Genomic DNA, 27,596 nt, shown 5'->3' with positions numbered 1-27,596 from the left:
GGTAATCTTTCTCGCCCAGCCAAAATAGCTCTCTAACTGTTTGACAACTGTTTCGCGGCTGCCAAAGTTTCCTCAGACTGTTTTGCTCCAGCGTTGTCTAAATAAATTGCTGACGACACCGTTTGATGTATTTCCAGGCGCATACTCTTTTCTCATGTCTGTGCGACGGCAGAAGGATATATGTTCCTCGCGGCGTTATGCTTCAGCATGACTGGTGGTGAGCATATGTTGTTGCTGTAACTCTCGGTCGTGGGAGGAAGCCAGCAGATTCTCTCATAGAGCAATCTCTTGAGGGATAGTAACGAACTTTATTGCCCAGTTTTTGTCAGAACTTTCGGCCAAGTAACTATTTGTTTAGGTTGTGAGTTGTCTCTTGTCTTGGCAACGAGATAATACGGCACGACGTATTTCGAGAGAGAGTAACTGTAGGAAAGTTTTGGTGCTGCTTACGCCACCTGTTGTGAAGATTGTTGTCCAACAGGACATGGTGCCAGAATTACAGCAGAACTTAGGCAGAATAGTGGTCTGACAACTACCCTGTGTGCTTTCACTGTTCTGTATATTCATCTGCCCCCCATGAACCATGGACCTTGCCGTTGGTGGGGAGGCTTGCGTGCCTCAGCGATACAGATGGCCGTACCGTAGGTGCAACCACAACGGAGGGGTATCTGTTGAGAGGCCAGACAAACGTGTGGTTCCTGAAGAGGGGCAGCAGCCTTTTCAGTAGTTGCAGGGGCAACAGTCTGGATGATTGACTGATCTGGCCTTGCAACATTAACCAAAACGGCCTTGCTGTGCTGGTACTGCGAACGGCTGAAAGCAAGGGGAAACTACAGCCGTAATTTTTCCCGAGGACATGCAGCTTTACTGTATGATTAAATGATGATGGCATCCTCTTGGGTAAAATATTCCGGAGGTAAAATAGTCCCCCATTCGGATCTCCGGGCGGGGACTACTCAGGAGGATGTCGTTATCAGGAGAAAGAAAACTGGCATTCTACGGATCGGAGCGTGGAATGTCAGATCCCTTAATCGGGCAGGTAGGTTAGAAAATTTAAAAAGGGAAATGGATAGGTTAAAGTTAGATATAGTGGGAATTAGTGAGGTTCGGTGGCAGGAGGAACAAGACTTCTGGTCAGGTGACTACAGGGTTATAAACACAAAATCAAATAGAGGTAATGCAGGAGTAGGTTTAATAATGAATAGGAAAATAGGAATGCGGGTTAGCTACTACAAACAGCATAGTGAACGCATTATTGTGGCCAAGATAGATACGAAGCCCACACCTACTACAGTAGTACAAGTTTATATGCCAACTAGCTCTGCAGATGATGAAGAAATTGAAGAAATGTACGATGAAATAAAAGAAATTATTCAGATAGTGAAGGGAGACGAAAATTTAATAGTAATGGGTGACTGGAATTCGAGTGTAGGAAAACGGAGAGAAGGAAACATAGTAGGTGAATATGGATTGGGGCCAAGAAATGAAAGAGGAAGCCGCCTAGTAGAATTTTGCACAGAGCACAACTTAGTCATAGCTAACACTTGGTTTAAGAATCATGAAAGAAGGTTGTATACGTGGAAGAACCCTGGAGATACTAAAAGGTATCAGATAGATTATATAATGGTAAGACAGAGATTTAGGAACCAGGTTTTAAGTTGTAAGACATTTCCAGGGGCAGATGTGGACTCTGACCACAATCTATTGGTTATGACCTGTAGATTAAAACTGAAGAAACTGCAAAAATGTGGGAAATTAAGGAGATGGGACCTGGATAAACTGAAAGAACCAGAGGTTGTACAGAGTTTCAGGGAGAGCATAAGGGAACAATTGACAGGAATAGGGGAAAGAAATACAGTAGAAGAAGAATGGGTAGCTCTGAGGGATGTAGTAGTGAAGGCAGCAGAGGATAAAGTAGGTACAAAGACGAGGGCTGCTAGAAATCCTTGGGTAACAGAAGAAATATTGAATTTAATTGATGAAAGGAGAAAATATAAAAATGCAGTAAATGAAGCAGGCAAAAAGGAATACAAACGTCTCAAAAATGAGATCGACAGGAAGTGCAAAATGGCTAAACAGGGATGGCTAGAGGACAAATGTAAGGATGTAGAAGCTTATCTCACTAGGGGTAAGATAGATACTGCCTACAGGAAAATTAGAGAGACCTTTGGAGAGAAGAGAACCACGTGTATGAATATCAAGAGCTCAGATGGCAGCCCAGTTCTAAGCAAAGAAGGGAAGGCAGAAAGGTGGAAGGAGTATATAGAAGGCTTATACAAGGGCGATGTACTTGAGGACAATATTATGGAAATAGAAGAGGATGTAGATGAAGACGAAATGGGACATACGATACTGCGTGAAGAGTTTGACAGAGCACTGAAAGACCTGAGTCGAAACAAGGCCCCCGGAGTAGACAACATTCCATTAGAACTACTGACGGCCTTGGGAGAGCCAGTCATGACAAAACTCTACCAGCTGGTGAGCAAGATGTATGAGACAGGCGAAATACCCTCAGACTTCAAGAAGAATATAATGATTCCAATCCCAAAGAAAGCAGGTGCTGACAGATGTGAAAATTACCGAACTATCAGTTTAATAAGCCACGGCTGCAAAATACTAACGCGAATTCTTTACAGACGAATGGAAAAACTGGTAGATGCAGACCTCGGGGAGGATCAGTTTGGATTCCGTAGAAATACTGGAACACGTGAGGCAATACTGACCTTACGACTTATCTTAGAAGAAAGATTAAGAAAAGGCAAACCTACGTTTCTAGCATTTGTAGACTTAGAGAAAGCTTTTGACAATGTTGACTGGAATACTCTTTTTCAAATTCTAAAGGTGGCAGGGGTAAAATACAGGGAGCGAAAGGCTATTTATAATTTGTACAGAAACCAGATGGCAGTAATAAGAGTCGAGGGGCATGAAAGGGAAGCAGTGGTTGGGAAAGGAGTGAGACAGGGTTGTAGCCTCTCCCCGATGTTATTCAATCTGTATATTGAGCAAGCAGTAAAGGAAACAAAAGAAAAATTTGGAGTAGGTATTAAAATTCATGGAGACGAAGTAAAAACTTTGAGGTTCGCCGATGACATTGTAATTCTGTCAGAGACGGCAAAGGACTTGGAAGAGCAGTTGAACGGAATGGACAGTGTCTTGAAAGGAGGATATAAGATGAACATTAACAAAAGCAAAACGAGGATAATGGAATGTAGTCAAATTAAATCGGGTGATGCTGAGGGAATTAGATTAGGAAATGAGACACTTAAAGTAGTAAAGGAGTTTTGCTATTTAGGAAGTAAAATAACTGATGATGGTCGAAGTAGAGAGGATATAAAATGTAGACTGGCAATGGCAAGGAAAGCGTTTCTGAAGAAGAGAAATTTGTTAACATCGAATATAGATTTATGTATCAGGAAGTCGTTTCTGAAAGTATTTGTTTGGAGTGTAGCCATGTATGGTAGTGAAACATGGACGATAACTAGTTTGGACAAGAAGAGAATAGAAGCTTTCGAAATGTGGTGCTACAGAAGAATACTGAAGATAAGGTGGATAGATCACGTAAGTAATGAGGAGGTATTGAATAGGATTGGGGAGAAGAGAAGTTTGTGGCACAACTTGACTAGAAGAAGGGATCGGTTGGTAGGACATGTTTTGAGGCATCAAGGGATCACAAATTTAGCATTGGAGGGCAGCGTGGAGGGTAAAAATCGTAGAGGGAGACCAAGAGATGAATACACTAAGCAGATTCAGAAGGATGTAGGTTGCAGTAGGTACTGGGAGATGAAGCAGCTTGCACAGGATAGAGTAGCATGGAGAGCTGCATCAAACCAGTCTCAGGACTGAAGACAACAACAACATATTCATCTGATACTGCAGTCCAGATACAGTGAAGGATCTAACACAAGTAATGGCGTCTAGTATGGCGTAGGTCCAATGTCTATTACCACGGGAGATTCCACCCTCTCAAGCATATTTGCATCAGATCGGTAACACTTCAACGGAGAATATCCGACGATTTCCCACTTAAGAGTTCTCGAGGGGTATTAGTGAGTGTAATCGGTTCCTTTTTTGTTGTGAAAGTGCTTTCGTGGGGTCCTTTGTATTGCTTGCCAAAACTAGACAACGAAGGTGTGAGTGAAAGTTGAGGCAGCTGCACAATCGGCCCCATGTGATCGCACAGTCTTTCCTTTCATAGTCTTTCCTTTTGGTTCTGACGACAAATAGAAGCTCAATAAATCCTCCACGAGATTACTCGAGATTTGTCAGTGTCATGTTTTTCGTGCCCAGGGGGCATTTTCGTTTTTCGTGCCCAGGGGGCATTATTTTCGGCACAGAGTAATTGTAAGAGTTTAACGGAAGGAGGCATCATGCTGCTGTCTTCTTAAGAGAAGGGAACTGGGGTAGAGTTGAGAATAATTACCGAAATCCAGTCGCTCGATGTTCTCCGCAGTGTGCGAAATTTGCGGAGGTTTCAGTGGACGTTTTGGATAAAAAAAAAAAAAAGTGGTTATAAGTTCCGTGATGGAGATGTGGTGGAAGAGTGTAGTTGCAGGAACTTTTTTGTATGTAACAATGTGAGTTGCTGTGAACTGGAGAAAATACCAGGTTGGTAATTTGACAGAGTACGGGAATTTTCAAACAGTTGGCAATTTCCACATTTCCAAGTTGTGTAAGCAGATGACGGGAGAGTTTCATATACAAACCCTCTAATAAATCAGGCGTAGTTCAGTATTTGATTCGCCACTGCTGGAACAGTGAAATGCTGTGTTCACCCGCGATTATTATCATTTCACAGTCGCTGCTCACGACGATTCCAAATGGAATCAAAACTGAATGTCAGGCATTTTTCTGTATGAGACATGAGACGGCATGATTAGATCGCGTACGCACTGGAACGGACGCCGTGTTAGTGGTAGCAGATTCATTGTGTCGAGTTCAGAGCATTCTGTGGAAATGGAAAACTTATCTATTGGTCCATTCCGGTGTTAATCACGAGCTTCCATACTTACTATAATCATCGCCAGAGTAACAAAAAAGAAAAAAAAAATGAATGTTAGGTAGGAAGCAAGAAGCTTCTGGAATGTTGCAGAAATAAGTTAGGTAATTCGAAAGATGTATGGAAATTAGCGGCTGGAAGACTGTGCTACACACAGAGAAGGCAGCCTGAACACTGCCTAGCGCACTGTTTCCACATCCCCCCCCGGCTGGCCAGCGTTTGCTTCGCCGAGCGAGGTGGCGCAAAAAGTATCTGACCGTCACCCAGTCATGGAAACTGCAGTGATGTTAGCTGACAACGGCTTTAATACTAAGGACTGCTGGACTGATACAAGGAAGATTAATGGTACGACGGAACAACTTACGATACCGTGCATATCGACCAAATCTCCAGGTTTTCAGTTGCCATGCGGTATCTGGTCGGGTCTTGATCGAGTAATAACAAACAATGGCAGGTGAACCGATTCTCTGCGCAAATATGAGAAAACAACCTCTTCAAGTTGTGACTGTGGCGCACTGAAAAGCAGACTGACTGTTCACCGTGTAGTTTAAGAATTTCCTCTGAGCGCTTACCCTGGTGATCCAACAGAGGTCCTGGTGACGGCGGAAGGATCAATAGACTACATTCGTCACCTGGATATTAGCTTGTAAATTGAGATAGTTGTCAATAGTGATTTTTAGTGTGTAGGCATACGCTAAATAAATAAAAAAAATAGGTGAACATTAATATAAAATGTGCCCACCCTTCACCTTTTTAATTGGTTGTTTGATTTGGGGTAGGGGACCAGACAGCGGGGCATCGGTCTCATCGGTTTGGGGAAATATGGGGAAGGAAGCCGGCCATGCCCTGTCAAAGGAACCATCCTATTATTTTCCCGAAGTGATTTAGGGAAATCACGGAAAACCTAAACCAGGATGGCCGGACGCGGGTTTGAACTGTCATCCTCCCGAATGCGACTGCTAACGACTGCGCCACGTCGCTCGGTATCCTTCGCATTTACAATGGCTTCAGCTCAGTTGGGGACATTTTCAGTGAGGCGTCTGAATATACACTCCTGGAAATTGAAATAAGAACACCGTGAATTCATTGTCCCAGGAAGGGGAAACTTTATTGACACATTGCTGGGGTCAGATACATCACATAATCACACTGACAGAACCACAGGCACGTAGACAAGAGCAACAGAGCATGCACAACGTCGGCACTAGTACAGTGTATATCCACCTTTCGCAGCAATGCAGGCTGCTATTCTCCCATGGAGACGATCGTAGAGATGCTGGATGTAATCCTGTGGAACGGCTTGCCATGCCATTTCCACCTGGCGCCTCAGTTGGACCAACGTTCGTGCTGGACGTGCAGACCGCGTGAGACGACGCTTTATCCAGTCCCAAACATGCTCACTGGGGGACAGATCCGGAGATCTTGCTGGCCAGGGTAGTTGACTTACACCTTCTAGAGCACTTTGGGTGGCACGGGATACATGCGGACGTGCATTGTCCTGTTGGAACAGCAAGTTCCCCTGCCAGTCTAGGAATGGTAGAACGATGGATTCGATGACGGTTTGGATGTACCATGCACTATTCAGTGTCCCCTCGACGATCACCAGAGGTGTACGGCCAGTGTAGGAGATCGCTCCCCACACCATGATGCCGGGTGTTGGCCCTGTGTGCCTCGTTCGTATGCAGTCCTGATTGTGGCGCTCACCTGCAGGGCGCCAAACACGCATACGACCATCATTGGCACCAAGGCAGAAGCGACTCTCATCGCTGAAGACGACACGTCTCCATTCGTCCCTCCATTCACGCCTGTCGCGACACCACTGGAGGCGGGCTGCACGATGTTGGGGCGTGAGCGGAAGACGGCCTAACGGTGTGCGGGAGCTTCATGGAGACGGTTGCGAATGGTCCTCGCCGATACCCCAGGAGCAACAGTGTTCCTAATTTGCTGGGAAGTGGCGGTGCGGTCCCCTACGGCACTGCGTAGGATCCTGCGGTCCGGTCCCAGGTCGACGGGCACGTGCACCTTCCGCCGACCACAGGCGACAACATCGATGTACTGTGGAGACCTCACGCCCCACGTGTTGAGCAATTCGGCGGTACGTCCACCCGGACTCCCGCACGCCCACTATACGCCCTCGCTCAAAGTCCGTCAACTGCACATACGGTTCACGTCCACGCTGTCGCGGCATGCTACCAGTGTTAAAGACTGCGATGGAGCTCCGTATGCCACGGCAAACTGGCTGACACTGACGGCGGCGGTGCACAAATGCTGCGCAGCTAGCGCCATTCGACGGCCGACACCGCGGTTCCTGGTGTGTCCGCTGTGCCGTGCGTGTGATCATTGCTTGTACAGCCCTCACGCAGTGTCCGGAGCAAGTATGGTGGGTCTGACACACCGGTGTCAATGTGTTCTTTTTTCCATTTCCAGGAGTGTATGTGGAGGAATGGCAGCCCGTTCTTCCTCAAGAGCCGAAACCAGAGGAAGTAGTGATGCTGGACGCTGGGGTCTGGAGTGCAGTCGACGTGCTCATTCATCCCAAAGATTTTTTCACTGAGTTCAGGTCCGAACTCTGGGCTAGTAAATTTCAGGAATTTTATTGTCCACAAACCTCTGCCTCGCAGGTTCTTCTTTATCACAAGGTGGATTGTCATGCTAATACAAACAATCTTCGTCTCCTCAACTGCCCCTCTGCTCTACGCAGCACACGATGCTGTAAAATGCATTCATATCCTTCAACAATTAGCTTTTCTTAAGCGCAATAACGAGACATGCCACAACTATGAAAACCACCCCTACACCATAACACCATCTCCTCCGTACTTCACAGTTGTCACTACACATGACGGCAGGTAACTTTCTCCTGGTATTCGCCAAACCCAAACACTTCTGACCGATTGCCACATGTTACAGCGTGATTCATCACACCAAATATCTCTTTTTCAGTCATCCGCTGTCCAGTGGCGCACCTCTTTGTACCACTTGAAGGGTTGCTTAGGATTGCCTACAGAAATGTATGGCGTATGAGCAGTTGATCAACCATTAGTCTCCTTTCTTCTTAATTCCGCACGCTGGTAACAATTTGCTGCTCACGAGTGATTCTTTCCGCTGATTTGATGCGATGTTTTACAACCACCCTCTGCAATACTCGACATTCTCTGCCCGTCAGCAAGTGAGATCTGTCTGATCGTGCTTTAGCCGCTCCACTTCGCACTCACATCACCAACAGTCGACTTGAGGAGCTTCAAAAGGGTTGAAATATTCCTGATTCATTTGTTACACGGGCAACATCCCATAAGGAGTCGACATTCAAAGTGACCATTCTATTATTACCGTTTCTCTAATGACAACACAATAGTCCACGCCTCCTTTTATACTGGCGGGTCCGTCTCTCGCGACATCTAACGGTCAGTTTCACATTACATAGGGGTGTTCGGATACCTTTGATCAGATAGTGAAATTCAGCACATTGGCCTCGCATTTCCAACTGAAAAGAATATGATGAATTTCCTTCTCGATCTTAGTACAATCCGAGTTTATATTTCATACTGTCGTCGACAAGACGTGTTCCGCACCGAGAATGGATCCTGGTTCCCTGCCTTTAACGGCCTGTGCCCTACAATTACCCCATCCGAGCCCGCGTGCTGTACTTGCTTCGCGGCGCCGTTGAAGACCATGACAGTGTGAAGCACTAATTTTGCCTCAGAGTCACACTCGTGGTTAATTGGTGGCGGCTCGAATCCTGATCCAAGTCAATTTCAGCTTGTTACATAGAATCAACTACTGCGAAGTTATATTCGTTGGTGAGCAGGAAGAACCTGAGCACTATATTTCGGTCCATAGGAAGCTAACCACCCTGGCTTATTCGCGTGATCTGTGGAGTAATTGGCGACGTCGCTAGTGCACGCCGTCGATACGGGGGTAGCTCGTTCCAATAGCGCGCTTCTTCCTTTCGTGCTTTACGACTCTTTGCGTCGGATCTCCTATTCTTCTTACGGTATTCTGAATGTCTTTGTGTTATTTCAGGATGATCTCCCATCGTTTTTAGGTCGTTCTTTGTGGTTCTAATCCATGTATTCAATGGACGTCCGGTGCCTCTTTTCGGTTCTTTTGTCAACTACCATTTTTGTCATGTGGTTTGATTCGAGGTTCGTGACATGTCTGTACCAGCGTAGGCGATTTTTTGAAGCTTTTTCGCTATATTTGCACCTTAAACGAACTTGGGTTGTGGTCGTTTCTTACTCTGCCCTTTAGGCAGAGTGAGACCAGCATAGCATCCTTGTCTCTGCAACCTGGAGCTTCCTTTCGTCTGTTTTACGCGTGGTCCGGAGGATTGTGAACTGTATATTAGAGCTGTTCCTATCAGTCGTTTGTATATATTCCCTGTGACTTCTATGGACATTTTTGCGTCACATATGTCTCCTAATCGTGACTTCCATTTTAACCACCAAGTTTATTTTAAGGTTTTCAATATCTTTGTCTGTGACAGCTGTGGATGTTGTTACCGATCCGAGGTACTCGAGCTGGTTAGTTGGTGTTATGAATACATTTTCTAGATACACTTGCGGTTTGGACCGTTCATGAGAAGTGGTAATACATGTACTCCGTTTTGGCCCTACTTATATTAAGTTCTGCACGTTTCAGGGCCGTGCACTAAGAGTTGTATTTCTTGTAGAAATTCTGCTGTTTGGTCATCATCATATCCATGGTTTCTGTAAATGTTCTGTGACATAGCAATGAACTGAAAACAGGTCCTTGGTGGACCTCAACTTTTTTTTTTCGAATTCTTCGCTGACATCTGCATAGCTTATAATTTCGATCTTGATGTTGTCATACATGTTACACTGGGTTGAACAAATTTTCACCACGAGCAAAGAGTGGAGAGATGGTGGCTTAAAGTTCCTAACAACTAGACGTAACGACGATATCGTGGATATCTCTCCACAATGTTTTTCGAAGTCGTCTTTCCGTCAGGTAGGGACTTTAAGCTCGACGGACCCTATGGCTCTATTCGAGACACGTAGGTTATAAGCCGATACTGGCTTTCCCTTCTCTCGTCGTCATCATCATGCAACACAAACATTACTCCCCATTATATACACGTATATTACCGTGAGATTCAAATACTGTTAAGAAGCAACTTCCACCCTGCGTGAAAAGCGCCATTCAGCACGAAGAAAACACGTTCCGATTACGGCGCTGATAAGCTTTCGAGATCTCCCAGCTATCAGTGTCACACAGCTCTCTTTCTGCGGAGGTATTTAGCGTTCGACGACATGGAGCAGCGGAAGGAGATATGTTGTTGTTACAAATCAAGGACGAAATGAAGGAAGGTGAAAGCAGAAAATTCGTTACCGATGAGACGAAACACAATTTCAAATTGAACAATGATAGGGAGGAAATCGACCGTACCTGTACAAAGGACCCTTCTCGGACTTGGCCATAATCGGTTTGGGGAAATCAGGACGGCAAGAGGGAGCGTTGAATTACAGTCTTCCCACATTCCAGTGCCTAACCCTTGCCTCACCTGGTTCGCTGAAGAGTAACTGCGTGCTCATAAAGCTGTTTATAACGTACACAGATCACTTTTAAAAAAACTGATAAGCCTGGATCACTTTTACATTTTTCACGCAACCGTTTTTCTAGCTGGTGTCCCTTGATGTTTGGAACTATAATATGAAAGAACCTCTCCTTCCTGTTCTTATCCAGTTTTCTAAGGCTGATGAGCTCTTTGCTCCTACTTTCGTTCAAAATGGTAACGCGAATATGGCACAGATGTACTTCATTTGGATACATCTGAAATCGCGCTTCTGAACTGCAGCCGCTCGATACGAGTGCTACCAGACAAGAGAGAGAGAGAGAGATATCTGAAATTCTTTCTTAATTTCGAGACTTGTGAAAATGACTCGATAACAAAGATATATAGGGTGTTAAAAAAAGTATCTCATGTTCCTGTAGGAAGTAGTATTGATGAAAAACTAGAAGAAAAATTCCTGTAATGATATGTTCGGAAGCCGATGCCACTGATTCTCAACTGTCTTGTCATGTAGAAGCAGGCACGACAGGCAATGCTGAATGTCATTACTACGCGCCCTGACACATCCTTTAGCCCTTCTTCGCAGTGAATCACGCGCTCTTTCAAACACACCTAGCCGCATTCGGATTGCGCTACATGCACTGGTCACACATTGCTGTAATGTCTGCACATCGTCCGTGAGTAGGCATACAACAGTGTCTTAGCTTATCCCCGTGGGCAGAAATCCAACGGATTCAGGTCCAGTAAACGGGGAGGATACACTATCGGGCCTTCTCGACCAATCCATCGCGCACGAAACGTTGCGGTGAGGAACCGTCACACGATACGTTGAAAATAGGCGGTGCCCCGTCGTGCATAAACTGAAGTAGGTGTCTTACTGCAAACGTAACGTTCTTCAATAGCGCTGATGATTTATAGCGTAGAAATCGCTGATACACACCACCTGTTAATCTGTTTGGTAAAGTATATGGCCCTGTCTGTCACCGCCAAGAGTAGAAAAATGTTATTTAATGCAGATGGGTAGGGAAAACAACTCAGTAATGTTTGAATACAGCATTATAACTGTACTACTTGACACGATTACGTTTGTCAAATATGTAGGAGTAACGTTGCAAAGCGATATGAAATGGAACGAGCACGTAAGGACGATGGTAGGGAAGGCGGAATGGCAACTCCTAATTATTAGGAGAATTTTAGGAAAGTGTGCTTCATCTGTAATGCGACCCATTCAAGAGTTCTGCGCGAGTGTTTGGGGTTCCTATCAGGTCGGATTAAAGGAAGACGTCGAAGCAGTTCAGAGGCGTGGTGCTGGATTTGTTACCGGTAGGTTCGATACACACTCGTCTATTACGGAGATGCTTCGTGTTGTCAAATCAGAATCTCTGGAGGGAGGACGACGTTCTTTTAGGAACATTACTGAGAAAATTTGGGGAGCCAGCGTTTGAATTTGACTTCAGAACGATGCCGACAATGTATATTTCGTGTAAGGACGGCGCAGACAAAATAAGCGAAATTTAGACTCGTACGGATGCATATAGGCAGCTGTTTTTTATTGGCTCTATATGCGAGTGGAACAGGAAAAGGAAAGGAAATGAACAGTAGTGCGAGCGGTTCCAGGCGCTGCAGTCTGGAACCACGCGACCGCTACGGTCGCAGGTTCGAATCCTGCCTCGTGCATGGATGTGTGTGATGTCCTTAGGTTAGTTAGGTTTAAGTAGTTCTAAGTTCTACGGGACTGATGACCTCAGAAGTTAAGTCCCATAGTGTTCAGAGCCATTTGACAAGTAGTGGTACAAAGTACTCTCCGACATACACCATACGGTCACTTGCGGAATATGTATGTAGACTTAGTATCCTGAGTATACATTAATACTGGAGCGTTCCTGAGTGCACACCTTCATGATTGCTCGAGGATTTGCAATTGTCCACACGTGCGTATTGCTGTAATTTACTATGGAATCTCTTGTGACGGTCTATGCCACAGAACACATCGTCTGTCACAAGTAAAATCCCCATATCTCAACAGGTTTACTTTTCTGGACATAAAGGGTGTCCCATGAGCAATGGTCAATATTCAAGAATATCACAGGAACGATCATTCGAAATCTAGTAAACATGGGGTCTAAAATGGATACCTTCAGAGATAGGAGCGCTTTTTCGTCTTCACTACTGTCAAATAAATCTTTCCACTGCAAATTTTTTGCTTTCTTTTTGGGAGAAGATAGTATGGCCGAAAACAAGAAAAATTTCTGCTAAAAATGCGCTTTAAAATGCACACCTTAAGAACTACGAGTACTTGTTTTGTAGAAGAGATGTGTTACGCAGTAACGAAGATGAGCAAATTGCTCATCGCTCTTAAGGTATGCATTTTAGTGTTCGTATTTTTTTCTTGTTTTGGTCTATAATTATCTCCTCTAAAAATATGGAAACCAAAGTGCTTGCAGAAGAAGACATTTGCTTCACAGTGTCCATGATGAACAAGTCCTCGTAGCTCTCAAGGTATACATTTCAGATCCCATGTAACTCGACATTTTTGCATCGAATTGTCGTTCCTGTTTTGTCCCTCGTTATTAACTATTCCTCCTAGGCCATCCTGTATACACTACCGGCCATTAAAATTGCTACACCAAGAAGAAATGCAGATGATAAACGGGTATTCATTGAACTAATATATTATACTAGAACTGACATGTGATTACATTTTCACGCAATGTGGCTGCATAGATCCTGAGAAATCAGTACCCAGAACAACCACCTCTGGCAGTAATAACGGCCTTGATACGCCTGGGCATTGAGTCAAACAGAGCTTGGATGGCGTGTACAGGTACAGCTGCCCATGCAGCTTCAACGTGATACCACAGTTCGTCAAGAGTAGTGACTGGCGTATTGTGACGAGCCAGTTGCTCGGCCACCATTGACCAGACGTTTTCAATTGGTGTGAGATCTGCAGAATGGGCTAGCCAGAGCAGCAGTCGATCATTTTCTGTAACCAGAAAGGCCCATTACAGGACCTGCAACACGCGGTCGTGCATTATCCTGCTGAAATGTAGGGTTTCGCAGGGATCGAATGAAGGGTACAGCCACGGGTCATAACACATCTTAAATGTAACGTCCACTGTTCAAAGTACCGTCAATGCGAACAATAGGTGACTGAGGCGTGTAACCAATGGCACCCCACACCATCACGCCGGGTGATACGCCAGTATGGCGATGACGAATACACGCTTCCAATGTGCGTTCACCGCGATGTCGCCAAACAAAGATGCGACCATCATGATGCTATAAACAGAACCTGGATTCATCCGAAAAAAATAACGTTTTGCGATTCGTGCACCCAGGTTCGTCGTTGAGTACACCATCGCAGGCGCTCCTGTCTGTGATGCTGTCAAGGGAAACCGCAGGCATGGTCTCCGAACTCATAGTCCATGCTGCTGCAAACGTCGTCGAACTGTTCGTGCAGATGGTCGTTGTCTTGCAAACGTCCCCATATGTTGACTCAGGGATCGAGACGTGGCTGCACGATCCGTTACAGCCATGCGGATAAGATGCCTGTCACCTCGACTGCTAGTGATACGAGGCCGTTGGGATCCAGCACGGCGTTCCGTATTACCCTCCTGAACCCACCGATTCCATACTCTGCTAACAGGCATTGGATGTCGACCAACGCAAGCAGCAATGTCGCGATACGATAAACCGCAATCGCGATAGGCTACAATCTGACTTTTATCAAAGTCGGAAACGTGATGGTATACATTTCTCCTCCTTACATGAAGCATCACAACAACGTTTCACCAGGCAACGCCGGTCAACTGCTGTTTGTGCATGAGAAATCGGTTGGAAACTTTCCTCGTGTCAGCACGTTGTAGGTGTCGCCACCGGCGCCAGCCTTGTGTGAATGCTCTAAAAAGCTAATCATTTGCATAGCACAGTATCTTCGTCCTGTCGGTTAAATTTCGCGACTGTAGCACGTCATCTTCGTGGTGTAGCAATTTTAATGGCGAGTAGTGTAATTATAGGGACATTTCTTCTAGAGGTGACTCATACTACCTCGTGTAGGAGTATATGACACCTTTTTTAAACACCCTGTATTTTTGCTCAAGCGAGCGCCCATCCGACAGCAAAAGAAACGTGAATGAAAAAAGTAATGACGAATAACGCCTACACGTGTGGTGTTTCGACGTTGTCGAGAAAGTGGGGGCGACTGGCGCGGGCGACTTGGTGTGCTGTTGCAGAAGATGGCAGCACAGGTGCCGGTGGTGTCGTAACACCTCTTCTGGAGCCGCTTCGCAGCCAGCGCCCGCCTTTCGCGCTGGGCGCGTCGCGTCACAGGCGGGTGTTACGTCAGAGGCTCGGGCAGCCCGCCAGGCCCCGCTGGCGACCGCGGTGCACGCTGCCGCGAGTTTATCAAGCTGCCAGCGCCGGCGAGTGTCGGGAGGCTTTATGTTGCTCCTCTCTGTCCAGACTACCCGGAGGTCGACCAGAGGACTCCCGTTTATTTGCTCCTCTACACTTTGTTTGACTTACTGGACCAAAGGCAGTCCCTCTTCCGGTACCGTGTCAGTTTGTACCCGAACAAGGTTCTGCAGAGGTCACGCTTCGGACTGATCTAGTACACAGACCTCATTACTGCCGAAAAATTCCAAATGATAATCGCTACGGTAATGAGACTTAAAAACATTCTCTCGCACTTTGTAAGAGTAACTGGAGTCGGATTATCATTGAAATTAAAGATTTTTTTATTTTATTAAAATATTATGTGGCGCGGTGCAGATAAAATGTCCAATTCCCTGAAGACGTCTGTGGGTGAACACCACACATTATTCTTACAGCTCGCTTTTGTTAAATCAATATTTTGCCGGCCCTACGGTCTCCTGTGGCCGAGCGGTTCTAGGCGGTTTACACCGGAACCGCGCTGCTGCTACGGTCGGAGGTTCGAATCCTGCCTCGGGCATGGATGTGTGTGATGTCCTTAGGTTAGTTAGGTTTAAGTAGTACTGAGTTCTAGGGGACTGATGACCTCAGATGTTAAGTCCCATAGTGCTCAGAGCCATTTGAACTATTTGAACCAATCGATAGTTTTTCTAAGCGGCGAGTTACCGCAGAAAATGATGTATTGCACATTGTAGTACTCGAGCTGTAACTGTATTTATTTATCGCTTTTCCGAGGTGATTTCATAAAAATAGATTTCTAGGTGGCTTTTGACACTTTCCTCACAAGCGGTTTCTAATAAAAATGTTTGCCTGAGAGTTTGAAACAATTAAGTGCACCTACTTTTGCTTTTCGTATAATTGGAAACAAACGAATTAACCTCCTGACATATTTTGCATATTACCACTTAATAATATCTTATGGAATAATTTTCTGCAGTAATGCATAACGTAGAAAGAAAATATCGATTAATGAAATTCGTCATAAATAATCCATCACACTTTAAGAAGAACAATGAGATCCACACCTACAACAGTAGAGGATAAATGACCTTTATTACCCATTATTACAGCTGCCAGTGTCCCAGAAAGAAGTTCAATATGCACCCATAAAAATCTTTTATCATTTCCACAATAACATAAAATATCTGACAGGTAGCAAAACAAATTTTAAATCTAACCTAAAATAACTTTCCATGGACTATTTCTTCTATTTCATGGACGATTGTCTATTTACAAACTGGTAGCTTGGAAAAAAAATTGCTTTAAAAAAAAATGGCTCTGAGCACTATGGGACTTAACATCCCAGGTCATCAGTCTCCTACAACTTAGAACTACTTAAACCTAACTAAGGACATCACACACATCCATGCCCGAGGCAGGATTCGAACATGCGACCGTGGCGGTAATGCGGTTCCAGGCTGAAGCACCTAGAACCGCTCGGCCACATCGGCCGGCCACTTTGCTTTCAATTATAGTAGTAGAGTAGGACAAAAAAAGAATATGTTCATTCGTTAATATTAACAGTAATCATGTATACATATCCTGTAAACTTATTCGTTCTACATTATTTAGGTAAGAGAATCGTTCAAATAATCCATGGAAGATGTAACTAACTAAGGAGTAGCGTCTCAGATATTGATTTCGTGATTTCCCATCAGAAAGGTCACAGTTCGTAATAATATACGGTAAGTCATCGAGTGAAACGGAAGTGATATCTGGCATCTCCGAGGAAGTGTTACAGGCCCTCTGCTGTTCTTAGGATTGGGAGACAAGCTGAGTAGACTTCTTAGATCCTTCGTAGATGATGCTGTCGTGTCATGTAAAATAATCAAAAAATCAAAACCAATTTCCAAATGATTGATACAAGATATCTGCATTGTGAGGAAAGGGGCATTTGACTCAGAATAATGAAAAGTGTGAAATCTTCCACGTGAGTTCTAAAAGGGGCGAGTTAAGTTTAGGTTACGCGACAAATGACACAAGTCTAAAGGCGGTCAATTTAACTAAATACCTGGGGATAACAGTTATGATCAACTTATCTTGGGACGATTACATGGATAATGTTTTGGAGAAGGCGAAACAAAGACTGCGTTTTGTTGTCAAAACTCGTAGAAGACCTACCATAGAGAATACCTACACTACTCTTGTCCATCCTCTATTACTGTATTCCTACGCAGACTGGGATCCTTACCAGACGGGGTTAAGGAGTATATCGACAAAGTTCAAAGAAGACCAACACGTTTTGTATGATCGCGAAACAGGGAAGAGAGTGTCACTGACGTGATACAGGATTTGGGGTGGACATCATTAAATCAAAAGCGTTTTTCGTTGTGGCGGAATCTTGTAACGAAATTTCAATCACCAAATTTCTCCTCCGAATGCGAAAATATTTTGTTGACATCCGGCTACGTAGAGAGAAATATCTTCGTAATAAAATAAGAGATAGCAGAGCTCGCACGGAAGTATTTAAGTGTTCGTTTTTCCTGCGCGCTGTTTTGGAGTGGAACGGTAGAGAAACAGTCTGAAGGTGGTTCTGTATACCCTTGGCCAGGCACGTAAGTGTGAACTGGAGAGTAGTCGTGTAAATCTGTATATTGTATTGTATTGTATGTTAACCGGGGGCCTAGAAACGGCGGAGAGGCTCCGTCCCCGCGGCAGCTGCAATGGTCCACAACCCCACGTCGAATACCACAGTCCACTTCACGCCTCCGCCGCCCCACACCGAACCCCTCTTTCATGGCTATTGTGCGGTTCAGCCCCCGGCGGAACCCCCAGGGAACGTCTCACACCAGACGAGTTTAATCCCTATGTTTGCGTGGTAGAGTAATGGTGGTGTACGCGTACGTGGAGAACTTGTTTGCTCAGCAATCGCCGACGTTGTGTAGCTGGGGCGGAATAAGGGGAACCAGCCTGCATTCGCTGAGGCAGATGGAAAACCGCCTAAAAATGAACCACAGACTGGCGGACTCACCGGATCTCGACCCAAGTCCGCCGGGTGGATTTGTGCCGGGGACCAGGCGCTCCTTCCCAGTCCGGAAAGCCGTGCGTTAGACCGCACGGCTAACCGGACGGGAAATCTATATATAGATGTAGAAGTGATGCATGTAGTTTTTGTCGTTGCAGATACTGATGGCTGGCTGGAAATTTTGAATCTTTCATCGTGGTTTCAAAACTCCTATTTTCCAGTGATAAGTTTTTATGGTATGTGAAATAAACGAAGTTTCAATCTTTACCTGTTTGGAAAGATGCTGCCTTGCTTTCTGTTTATACCTTGACTTAAGAGCTGACCGGGAGATGTATCATTTTTAAATCCGGAGAAATGTGGGAAGATTCTAAGAAACAATGACCCTACAGTTTATTGTAGATGGTTGAGAAGAAGCAAATACACATTTTTAGCATTTGTAAATATGGCAGTGTTCACTGAAATTGACTGTTTGAAATTTTGAAGTATTTAGAGATAAAACCCGGGAAGCGATCGTATACCGAAACCAGACTAGAGTTCTAGGAGTCGGAGGACGTGGAAGAGAGGCAATAATAGCGAAGGGAGTGAGGCAGAATTTTAGCCTATCTCTGATATTATTAAATATGTACATTGAACAAACAGTAAAGGAAACCAAGGGAGAAATTAAAAGAAGGAAGTAAAGTCTAACGAGAAAAAATAAATACTTTAAAACAAATATTGCTCACCACGTCTTTCATACGACGCCCAGCGTCGACGGAAACAATCGTTTTGTTTCCCCTTACAAACAAAATGATTTTCAAAGTGGGATTTTACATGGCCATGCGACAGAGCGGTCCCAGATTTGTCTACTGCGATATTCGTTTTAGCGATATGTTCTAAGAGGACAGTAAAGCACGGGGAATAACCAGAACTCCAACAGCGATATCACTGCTCTGGCTCGCGACGACTCCTACCGCCATGCAGAAGTGCGCTATTCAGTAGCTGCTGGAGTACTGATTATTCATAGTGGTTTTCTTTCCCTGCAAGTACAAATCGGTAAATCGAATATCGTACTAGAGTATCTGGTAGCATTCTATCGAACGGACAAAAAAACGAATATCGTACTAGAGTAATCTGGCAGCGCTCTATCGAATGGACACGTCAATTTTCGATTTAAAAATAGTTTTGTTTGAAACAGGAAACAGACAGACGCATTTCTGCGACCCTGGCATGAAATACGTGGTGAGCAGAATTTGTTTGGGCTGACAACAGCTACACGTTGCAAAAGCGAAATTGAAAAACACCGGAGAAAATGCGATTCTTAAGAGAGACACCTTATAAATGGCTTGAAAGAATTACAGTATTAACCGCTATAATGTGATCCCGCCCACATGTTGCCAACGTTATTTCGACTATGCTGCAGTAGTTTCGCTGGAAAAGCTACTCCATTAAGTGTCGATCTCTCTCTATGCGATTTCCATGTCTTTGGAGCCCTGAAGAAAGGCATTCATTGCCGCCGATTTGCTTCGGACGAGGAGGGGCACGTCTGGTTATAACCATGCTTCCGTAGGCAACCGCAGATATGTTTCTATGACGGCATTGACGGTCTTGTCTCACAGTGTCCTAAATACATTAACAGACATGGCTATTACTTTTTAAATAATGAGCAGTTAGCTTAGTTTTTTCCATCTGTCTCTTTTTCATGTGACTGTCCTTTATGTGTACGGAGACGCAGGAATAATAGTTTCGCAACATCTAAAACAGGTCTACCCGAAGTTCACAAACTGACAGCGCTGTTCTGTCTCACAATCCAAAAAGGATTTTGCCTACACTGTCCTAAGAATTTAAAATGGTCGACTTCACTTTCCGTTGACAACCTTGGACAATCAAATTTTGCTTTTGCAGGAATGTAGTGTCACTTACTGTAATTAACTTGCAGTTATTCGTTAATCTCTTATCTGAAAGCCACATGCTGATGCTGAAGGGTTTCTAGCAAACAGAACACAGCATATCATTCTGAAAGGAGAGAAGTCTTCAGACGTAAAACTACGTGCCCCAGCAGTGTTATAGAACCATTAGTTTTCACAACGTGTATAAATGACATAGTAGATAATGCTGGAAGTTGTATGAGGCTTTATGCGGATAATGATGCTGTGTATAGAAAAATCGCGACTCTAGAAAATTGTAGCGAAAGGCAGGAACCTCTTAGGAAGATCGACGTTTAGGGCAAGGAGTGGCAATTAACACTCAATATAAACAAATGTGACATGCTGCAACTGCATAGGCTAAATACCCGTTATTGTATGATTGCACAATTACAGAACAATCGCTGGAATCACTTCGTTCCATTGAATATGTGGGAGTAGACGTATGTAGCGATATGATACGGAAAAATCACATAAAATTCATTACCGGTAAGGCAGATGCCGGACTGACATACTTTGGAAAAATATTCAGGAAGTGTAGTCCATGTACGCAGGAGATAGATTACAAAACTCTCGTTCGGTTGGTACTTGAATATTGCTCGTCGTTCTGGGATCTGCATCAGATACAATTCATAGAGGAAATAGAGAAGGTCTAAACAAGAAAGCACATTTCATTACAGATTCATTTAGTAAGCGCGAAAGCGTGACAGAGAAGCTCAGCCAACTCTAGTGGCAGATGCTGCGAGAGAGGCGTTCTGCATCACTATATGGCGTACAGTTAAAATTCTGAGAGCGAACGTTCCTCGGAGAGTCAGTCAATATATAGGCGATTCAAAAAGGACTTTGCAACTTTAAAATGATGTAGAAATTTATTGAGATAACTTACAGAATCGCTAGATGCGTCATTTTGCAGCAATAACGTCCGCAGCATGTATTGAATTAGTACCCCGTTCTGCCACCAGGAGCGCTAGCGTAGAGCGCAGTTAAAATGGATACTTTCACTGGTATTGTGTGTCTGGATACGGTTGAAAACTTTTTAATTCCACAGGTCGATGAAGATGACCGAGGTGGAATGGTTTACTAACAATAAGGTGGTGCACCACCTCATTTCCTCACGGAAGTTCGAGGTTTCCTCGATAATCGCTTCCCAGGTCGCTGGATTGGCCGTGAAGGGCCAATCGCATGGCCACCTCGCTCCCCACAGTGGACACTGCTGGATATCTCTGCGGTTTTAATAAAGACTGTGCGCGTTTCCTTCCCCACTAAACAGTTTAGCCACCTGAAAAATCGAATCGACGCTGCCGTTGCACAAGTTACGCCCAACTTGCTGCAACAAGAGTGAGCAGGTATTGATTACCGGTGAGATGTTTGCAGCATCACAGATGAGAATCATATCGAACCTAAATGACACCTGACATTTTTACGTGAAACTTGAGGTTGTTTGCTATGAAATAGCAAAAAAATGGTTCAAATGGCTCTAAGCACTATGGGCATTAACATTCTGACCAGATTCCGAGACTTGGAACTACTTAAACCTAACTAACCTAAGGACATCACACACACCAATACCTGAGTCAGGATTCGAACCTGCGACCGTAGCAGCAGCGCGGTTCCGGACTGAAGCGCCTAGAACCGATCAGCCACAGCGGCCGGCTATAAAATAACACACCTACCGATTCTGTAAAATATCTCAATAAATTTCTATACCATTCCAAAGCTGAAAAATCCTTTTTGGCTCACCCTGTATTACTTCTTCCCACTTATATCCCATGAAAAGACAATGAAGTTGAAATCAGAGGGACTGTAGTCCACACGGAGGATTACCATTAATCGTTCTTCTCGCGAACCATTTGGGACTGGTTAAGGAAAAAGGGAGGGGGGGGGGGCTGTGGTACACGAAGCCCCCTCCCGCTTCACAGTGTGGGGTCACTTGCAGAGTATACATGTTGTTGTTGTTGTTGTTGTGGTCTTCAGTCCTGAGACTGGTTTGATGCAGCTCTCCATCCAAACAATAAAGCTGCATACCCTCGCCGGCCGCGGTGGTCTCGCGGTTCTAGGCGCTCAGTCCGGTACCGCGCGACTGCTACGGTCGCAGGTTCGAATCCTGCCTCGGACATGGATGTGTGTGATGTCCTTAGGTTAGTTAGGTTTAATTAGTTCTAAGTTCTAGGCGACTGATGACCACAGATGTTAAGTCGCATAGTGCTCAGAGCCATTTTTTTGCATGCCCTCGGGAAAAATTACGCCTGTAGTTCCCCCTTGGTTTCAGCCGTTCGCAGTACCAAAACAGCAAGGCCGTTTTGGTTAGTGTTACAGGGCCAGATCAGTCAATCATCCAGACTGTTGCCCCTGCAACTACTGAAAAGGCTGCTGCCCCTCTTCAGGAACCACACGTTTGTCTGGCCTCTCAACGGATACCCCTCCGTTGTGGTTGCACCTACGGTACGGCTAGCTGTATCGTTGAGACACGCAAGCCTTCCCACCAACGGCAATCCCATGGTTCATAGGGGAGGAGTGTACATGTAGATGTAATATTACCGGTTACTCTATTAGCTACATCATTTCACGTCTCTGCCAATAACAATTAAAAATTTTGAACCATTTAGTATGTTTAGTGGGAGAGTATTGACATATATATATAAAAAAAACTATAGCTACAGAACGGAATCCTGTGGCACAGCACCCTCACCCTCGAACACTCTGCATGGCGCCAGTTAGGGTCAAATCTCTCCGCTGTTCCTTGAGACTGGACAACCTTTTGCTCGCTCCCTTCCAGATGAAGGTAGCAATCAACTGACAGATAATTCCTAGTGTAAGAGTACGGTTGCCCTCGCTTCAGAGTTCGAAATATAGTTTTAATTTTTGACGTGATATTCGTGCTGCCTAAAGCGCTGCAGCCATGGACTGTGCGGCTGGTCCCGGCGGAGGTTCTAGACCTCCCTCGGGCATGGGTATGTGTTTGTCGTAAGGATAATTTAGGTTAAGTAATGTGTAAGCTTAGGGACTGATGACCTTAGCAGTTCAGTCCCATAAGATTTCACACACACAATAATTTCTCTGAGCTTCCGTGGACATGTTGCACGTCTGCTAGGACTACCGGGTCTCTCGGTCGGTGTGGTCTTTTACTCAATTGCGCAAAGCTGATGGGCGTGGAAACAAACAGACGGCGGTCTGGAGGCGCGTGGGGCGAGACAAATGGAGGTGGCGGACTGGCAGGCGGCGCGTTTGTTTTGCTTGGCCGCAGCCTCGGTCAGCCCATTCACGCCCATGTACCTCGGAGACCGGTGGTCTGTGCGTCTCACGCATAACGAGCGTTATTTCATAGCCGCTGTAACACTGGTCTGTAGCTTTATCGAACATCACACAGGATGTAGACGACAGTGAAAATGATTAAGGAAGTAGTAAGTAACAGGAGACATTGCTGTATTGAATTAATGATAATGGCAATAGTTATTTCGTTCCCTGCTTGACATATTTTCATACAAGTAATTTCTTACTGAAATTAAGACAGGAGCCAGTCATTACTATTTATTTTAACGTTAAGGTGTGGTTTTAAACCTTAACAGTTCATAACTAAGACAGTAATACCGGAATACGTGTTTTCCGTAATGTGCAACGCAACAGCTCGAATGGGGTTCTTAATGGACCGTTCAGTTCAAAACCATCATACAATATGCATTAGATGAGTATGTGACAAGCAAGGTCGTAAGAGATGGAAGAGAGCCACCGTGGTACAACAACCGAGATAGAAAACTGCTGCGGCCGGCCGCGGTGGCCGTGCGGTTCTGGCGCTGCAGTTCGGAACCGTGGGGCTGCTACGGTCGCAGGTTCGAATCCTGCCTCGGGCATGGGTGTGTGTGATGTCCTTAGGTTAGTTAGGTTTAATTAGTTCTAAGTTCTAGGGGACTTATGACCTTAAGATGTTGAGTCCCATAGTGCTCAGAGCCATTTGAACCAAAACTGCTGCGGAAGCAAAGGGAACTTCACAGCAAACATAAATATAGCCAAAGCCTTGCAGACAAACAAAAACTACGCAAAGCGAAATTTAGTGTGAGGAGGGCTATGCTAGGGGCGTTCAATGAATTCGAAAGTAATGTTCTATGTACTGACTTGGAAGAAAATCCTAAGAAATTCTGGTCTTATGTCAAAGCGGTAGGTGGATTAAAACAAAATGTCCAGACACTCTGTGACCAAAATAGTACTGAAACAGAGCATGAGAGACTAAAGGCTGAAATACTAAGCGTCTTTTCCAAAGCTGTTTCACAGAGGAAGACTGCATTTTAGTTCCTTCTCTAGATTGTCGCACAGATGACAAAATGGTAGATACCGAAATAGACGACAGAGGGATAGAGAAACAATTAAAATCGCACAAAAGAGGAAAGGCCGCTAGACTTGGTGGGATACCAGTTTGATTTTACACAGAGTACGCGAAGGAACTTGCCCCTTCTTGCAGTGGTGTACCGTAGGTCTCTAGAAGAGCGTAGGGTTCCAAAGGATTCGAAAAGGGCACAGGTCATCAGCACTTTCAAGAAGGGACGTCGAACAGATGTGCAGAACTATAGACCTATATCTCTAACGTCGATCAGTTGTAGAATTTTGGAACACGTATTATGTTCGAGTGTAATGTCTTTTCTGGAGACTAGAAATCTACTCTGTGGGAGTCAGCATGTGTTTCGAAAAAGACGATCGTGTGAAACCCAGCTCGTGCGATCCGTCCACGAGACTCAGAGGGCCATAGACACGGACGGGTTCCCAGGAGGAAGCCGTCTTTCTTGACTTCCGCAATGCGTTCGATACAATTCCCCACAGTCGTTTAATGAACAAAGTAAGAGCATATGGACTATCAGACCAATTGTGTGATTGGATTGAAGAGTTCCTAAATAACAGAACGCAACATATCATTCTCAATGGAGAGAAGTCTTCCGAAGTAAGAGTGATTTCAGGTGTGCCGCAGGGGAGTGTCGTAGGACCGTTGCTATTCACAATATACATAAATGACCTTGTGGATAACATCGGAAGTTCACTGAGGCTTTTTGCGGATGATGCTGTGGTGTATCGAGAGGTTGTAACAATGGAAAATTGTACTGAAATGCAGGAGGATCTGCAGCGAATTGACGCATGGTGCAGGGAATGGCAATTGAATCTCATTATAGACAAGTGTAATGTGCTGCGAATACATAGAAAGAAAGATCCCTTATCATTTAGTTACAATATAGCAGGCCAGCAACTGAAATGAGTTAATTTCTTAAAATACCTGGGAGTCGGCATTAGGAGTGATTTAAAATGGAAGATCGTATAAAGTTGATCGTCGGTAAAGCAGACACGAGACTGAGATTCAATGGAAGAATCCTAAGGAAATGCAATCCGAAAACATAGGAAGTAGGTTATAGTACACTTGTTCGCCCACTGCGTGAATATTGCTCACCAGTGTGGGATCCGTACCAGATAGGGTTGATAGAAGAGATAGAGAAGATCCAACGGAGAGCAGCGCGCCTCGTTACAGGATCATTTCGTAATCGTGAAAGCGTTACGGAGATGATAGGTAAACTACAGTGGAAGACCCTGCAGGAGAGACGCTTAGTAGCCCGGTACGGGCTTGTGTTGAAGTTTCGATAACATACCTTCACCGAGGAGTCAAGCAGTATATTGCTTCCCCCTACGTATATCTCGCGATGAGACCATGAGGATAAAATCAGAGAGATTAGAGCGCACACAGAGGCATACCGACAATCTTGCTTTCCACGAACAATACGAGACTGGAATAGACGGGAGAACCTATAGAGGTACTCAAGGTACCCTCCGCCACATCGTCAGGTGGCTTGCGGTGTATGGTTGTAGATATAAATGTAGAATTTGTGGTTAACAGCTCTCGCAATGGGTGTGCAGCTCCACACCAATCGATCCTACAAAATCGACAAGACAACTTGAGAATACAATACATTAAATACATATCGAAGGCAGATTCCAGAACTTTCCAAAAGAGAAATTCATAATGCCTTGCGCATTCAATCTAATTAGGCAATGTATGAATTGTAACCGAGTAACAACACAAAGCTACTATTTAGACAACGCCTGCAAATTGCGACGGACGATACATCCACTCCAGAGTAACATATTGTGAATGAAAGACAGAGACAAAATGACTGCCGCATCAATTAATGTAATTAAAATCACATATAGACACGACAATGCAGCGGTGTGACAAAACATACCAATGCGCGACTGAATCTGGCCACTGAACTAGTGCCCTTTCTAATTCTTAAGTAACACCTCATGCACTACAGAGATAATTAATGTTGAAAATCGAAGCCTGTACCAACGGCCTTGCCGCAGTAGTCTACATCTACATCTACATGTATACTGTGCAAACTGCAAGTGCCTGGCAGAGTAACACCGGATCCCTCAGATCACCGAAGTTAAGCGCTGTCGGCCTTGGCTAAGACTTGGGTGGGTAACCGGTCGGTGTGGCCGAGCGGTTCTAGGCGCTACAGTCTGGAACCGCGCGACCGCTACGGTCGCAGGTTCGAATCCTGCCTCGGGCATGGATGTGTGTGATGTCCTTAGGTTAGTTAGGTTTAAGTAGTTCTAAGTTCTAGGAGACTGATGACCTCAGATGTTAAGTCCCATAGTGCTCAGAGCCATTTGAACTTGGATGGGTGACCGTGCACTCAGCCCTTGTGAGGCAAACTTGAACCGTCCCTTAGAAAAATTATAGAATTACTGTGCTGGAAACCCCTTACGTTATTTGATTTTCAAACGGCTGAGCAGAACTGAATGTACCCAGACATTTCGCTCTTTACGTATTCTGATCAACACTAAATTGATACACAACATTTTTAGCGCAGCGCAATCTGACTTTCAAAAATCCCTACAAAAGAATGGCCCTGACTAACAATAACCTATACCTTTCATGAATGACTTACCTCACAAAAATCTTCGTTACTCAAACTACTGGAATACAGCGAGCGCCAATACTGCCAGCTAAATAAAAGATTCGAACTGCTGAAGTCACTAACTACTGTGCTGTGTGTAGTCTGCGGCAAGTCGATTGACGATGTAAGGGCCGAATATCTTTCGGTAATGTAGGAGGACGGACTCTACTAGTTTCGCTGTAAGTGCTGTTGGCAGAATACCGTGTAACCAACACCGACTCAAAGGAAGGCCTCGGCGCTTGTTGGTGACGTCATGTCACCTAGGCACGGCGAACGCCACGTCTGCTGCAGGCAGAAACGCCTGGGCGTGCTTATCACTATAAATCTCTTATTTTTGGACAAAGTGCTTGGTATTGTTTTCGATTCTGTAGTTTTATTTAGATGAAAGATTTTCTTACAATCATAAAGAAACAAATGAAGATCATAGTTTTGTATTACGGAACCCTGTCGGAGCAAACGTAGATCAATATGAGAAGATGCTTTGGTTCAAATGGCTCTGAGCACTATGGGACTTAACATTTATGGTCATCAGTCCCCTAGAACTTAGAACTACTTAAACCTAACTAACCTAAGGACATCACACAACACCCAGTCATCACGAGACAGAGAAAATCCCTGACCCCGCCGGGAATAGAAGATGCTTTGCCCCATTGCAAGCTTCGGAAATTTTACATTCAAGTAACTATATTTACTTGATCCATTTTGTTACCGAAACTTACCCCAACCCCCTTACAATGAACTTGTTGCTTTTTTTTAATTTCGTTTGACATCGTCACTGGAAATGTGCACTAATTTACATGTGTAAATGTCCAACTGTTGCCCGTCATTAGATTACAGT

The 27,596-nt window shown here is 44.7% G+C and overlaps 1 protein-coding gene across 1 annotated transcript in view; it reads left to right on the top strand.

Moving 5' to 3' along the window:
- The window catches only part of LOC126278747 (muscle-specific protein 20-like), a 164,113-nt gene that overhangs the window by 93,182 nt on the left and 43,335 nt on the right, over window positions 1–27,596 (top strand). The gene's annotated exons all lie outside the window — the stretch shown is intronic.

The sequence above is a fragment of the Schistocerca gregaria genome, chromosome 1 (genome assembly GCF_023897955.1).
Source record: "Schistocerca gregaria isolate iqSchGreg1 chromosome 1, iqSchGreg1.2, whole genome shotgun sequence".
NCBI lineage: Eukaryota > Metazoa > Arthropoda > Insecta > Orthoptera > Acrididae > Schistocerca > Schistocerca gregaria.
Note: the sequence above shows the minus strand (reverse complement) of the source record. Positions and strands in the feature narration are given on the sequence as shown.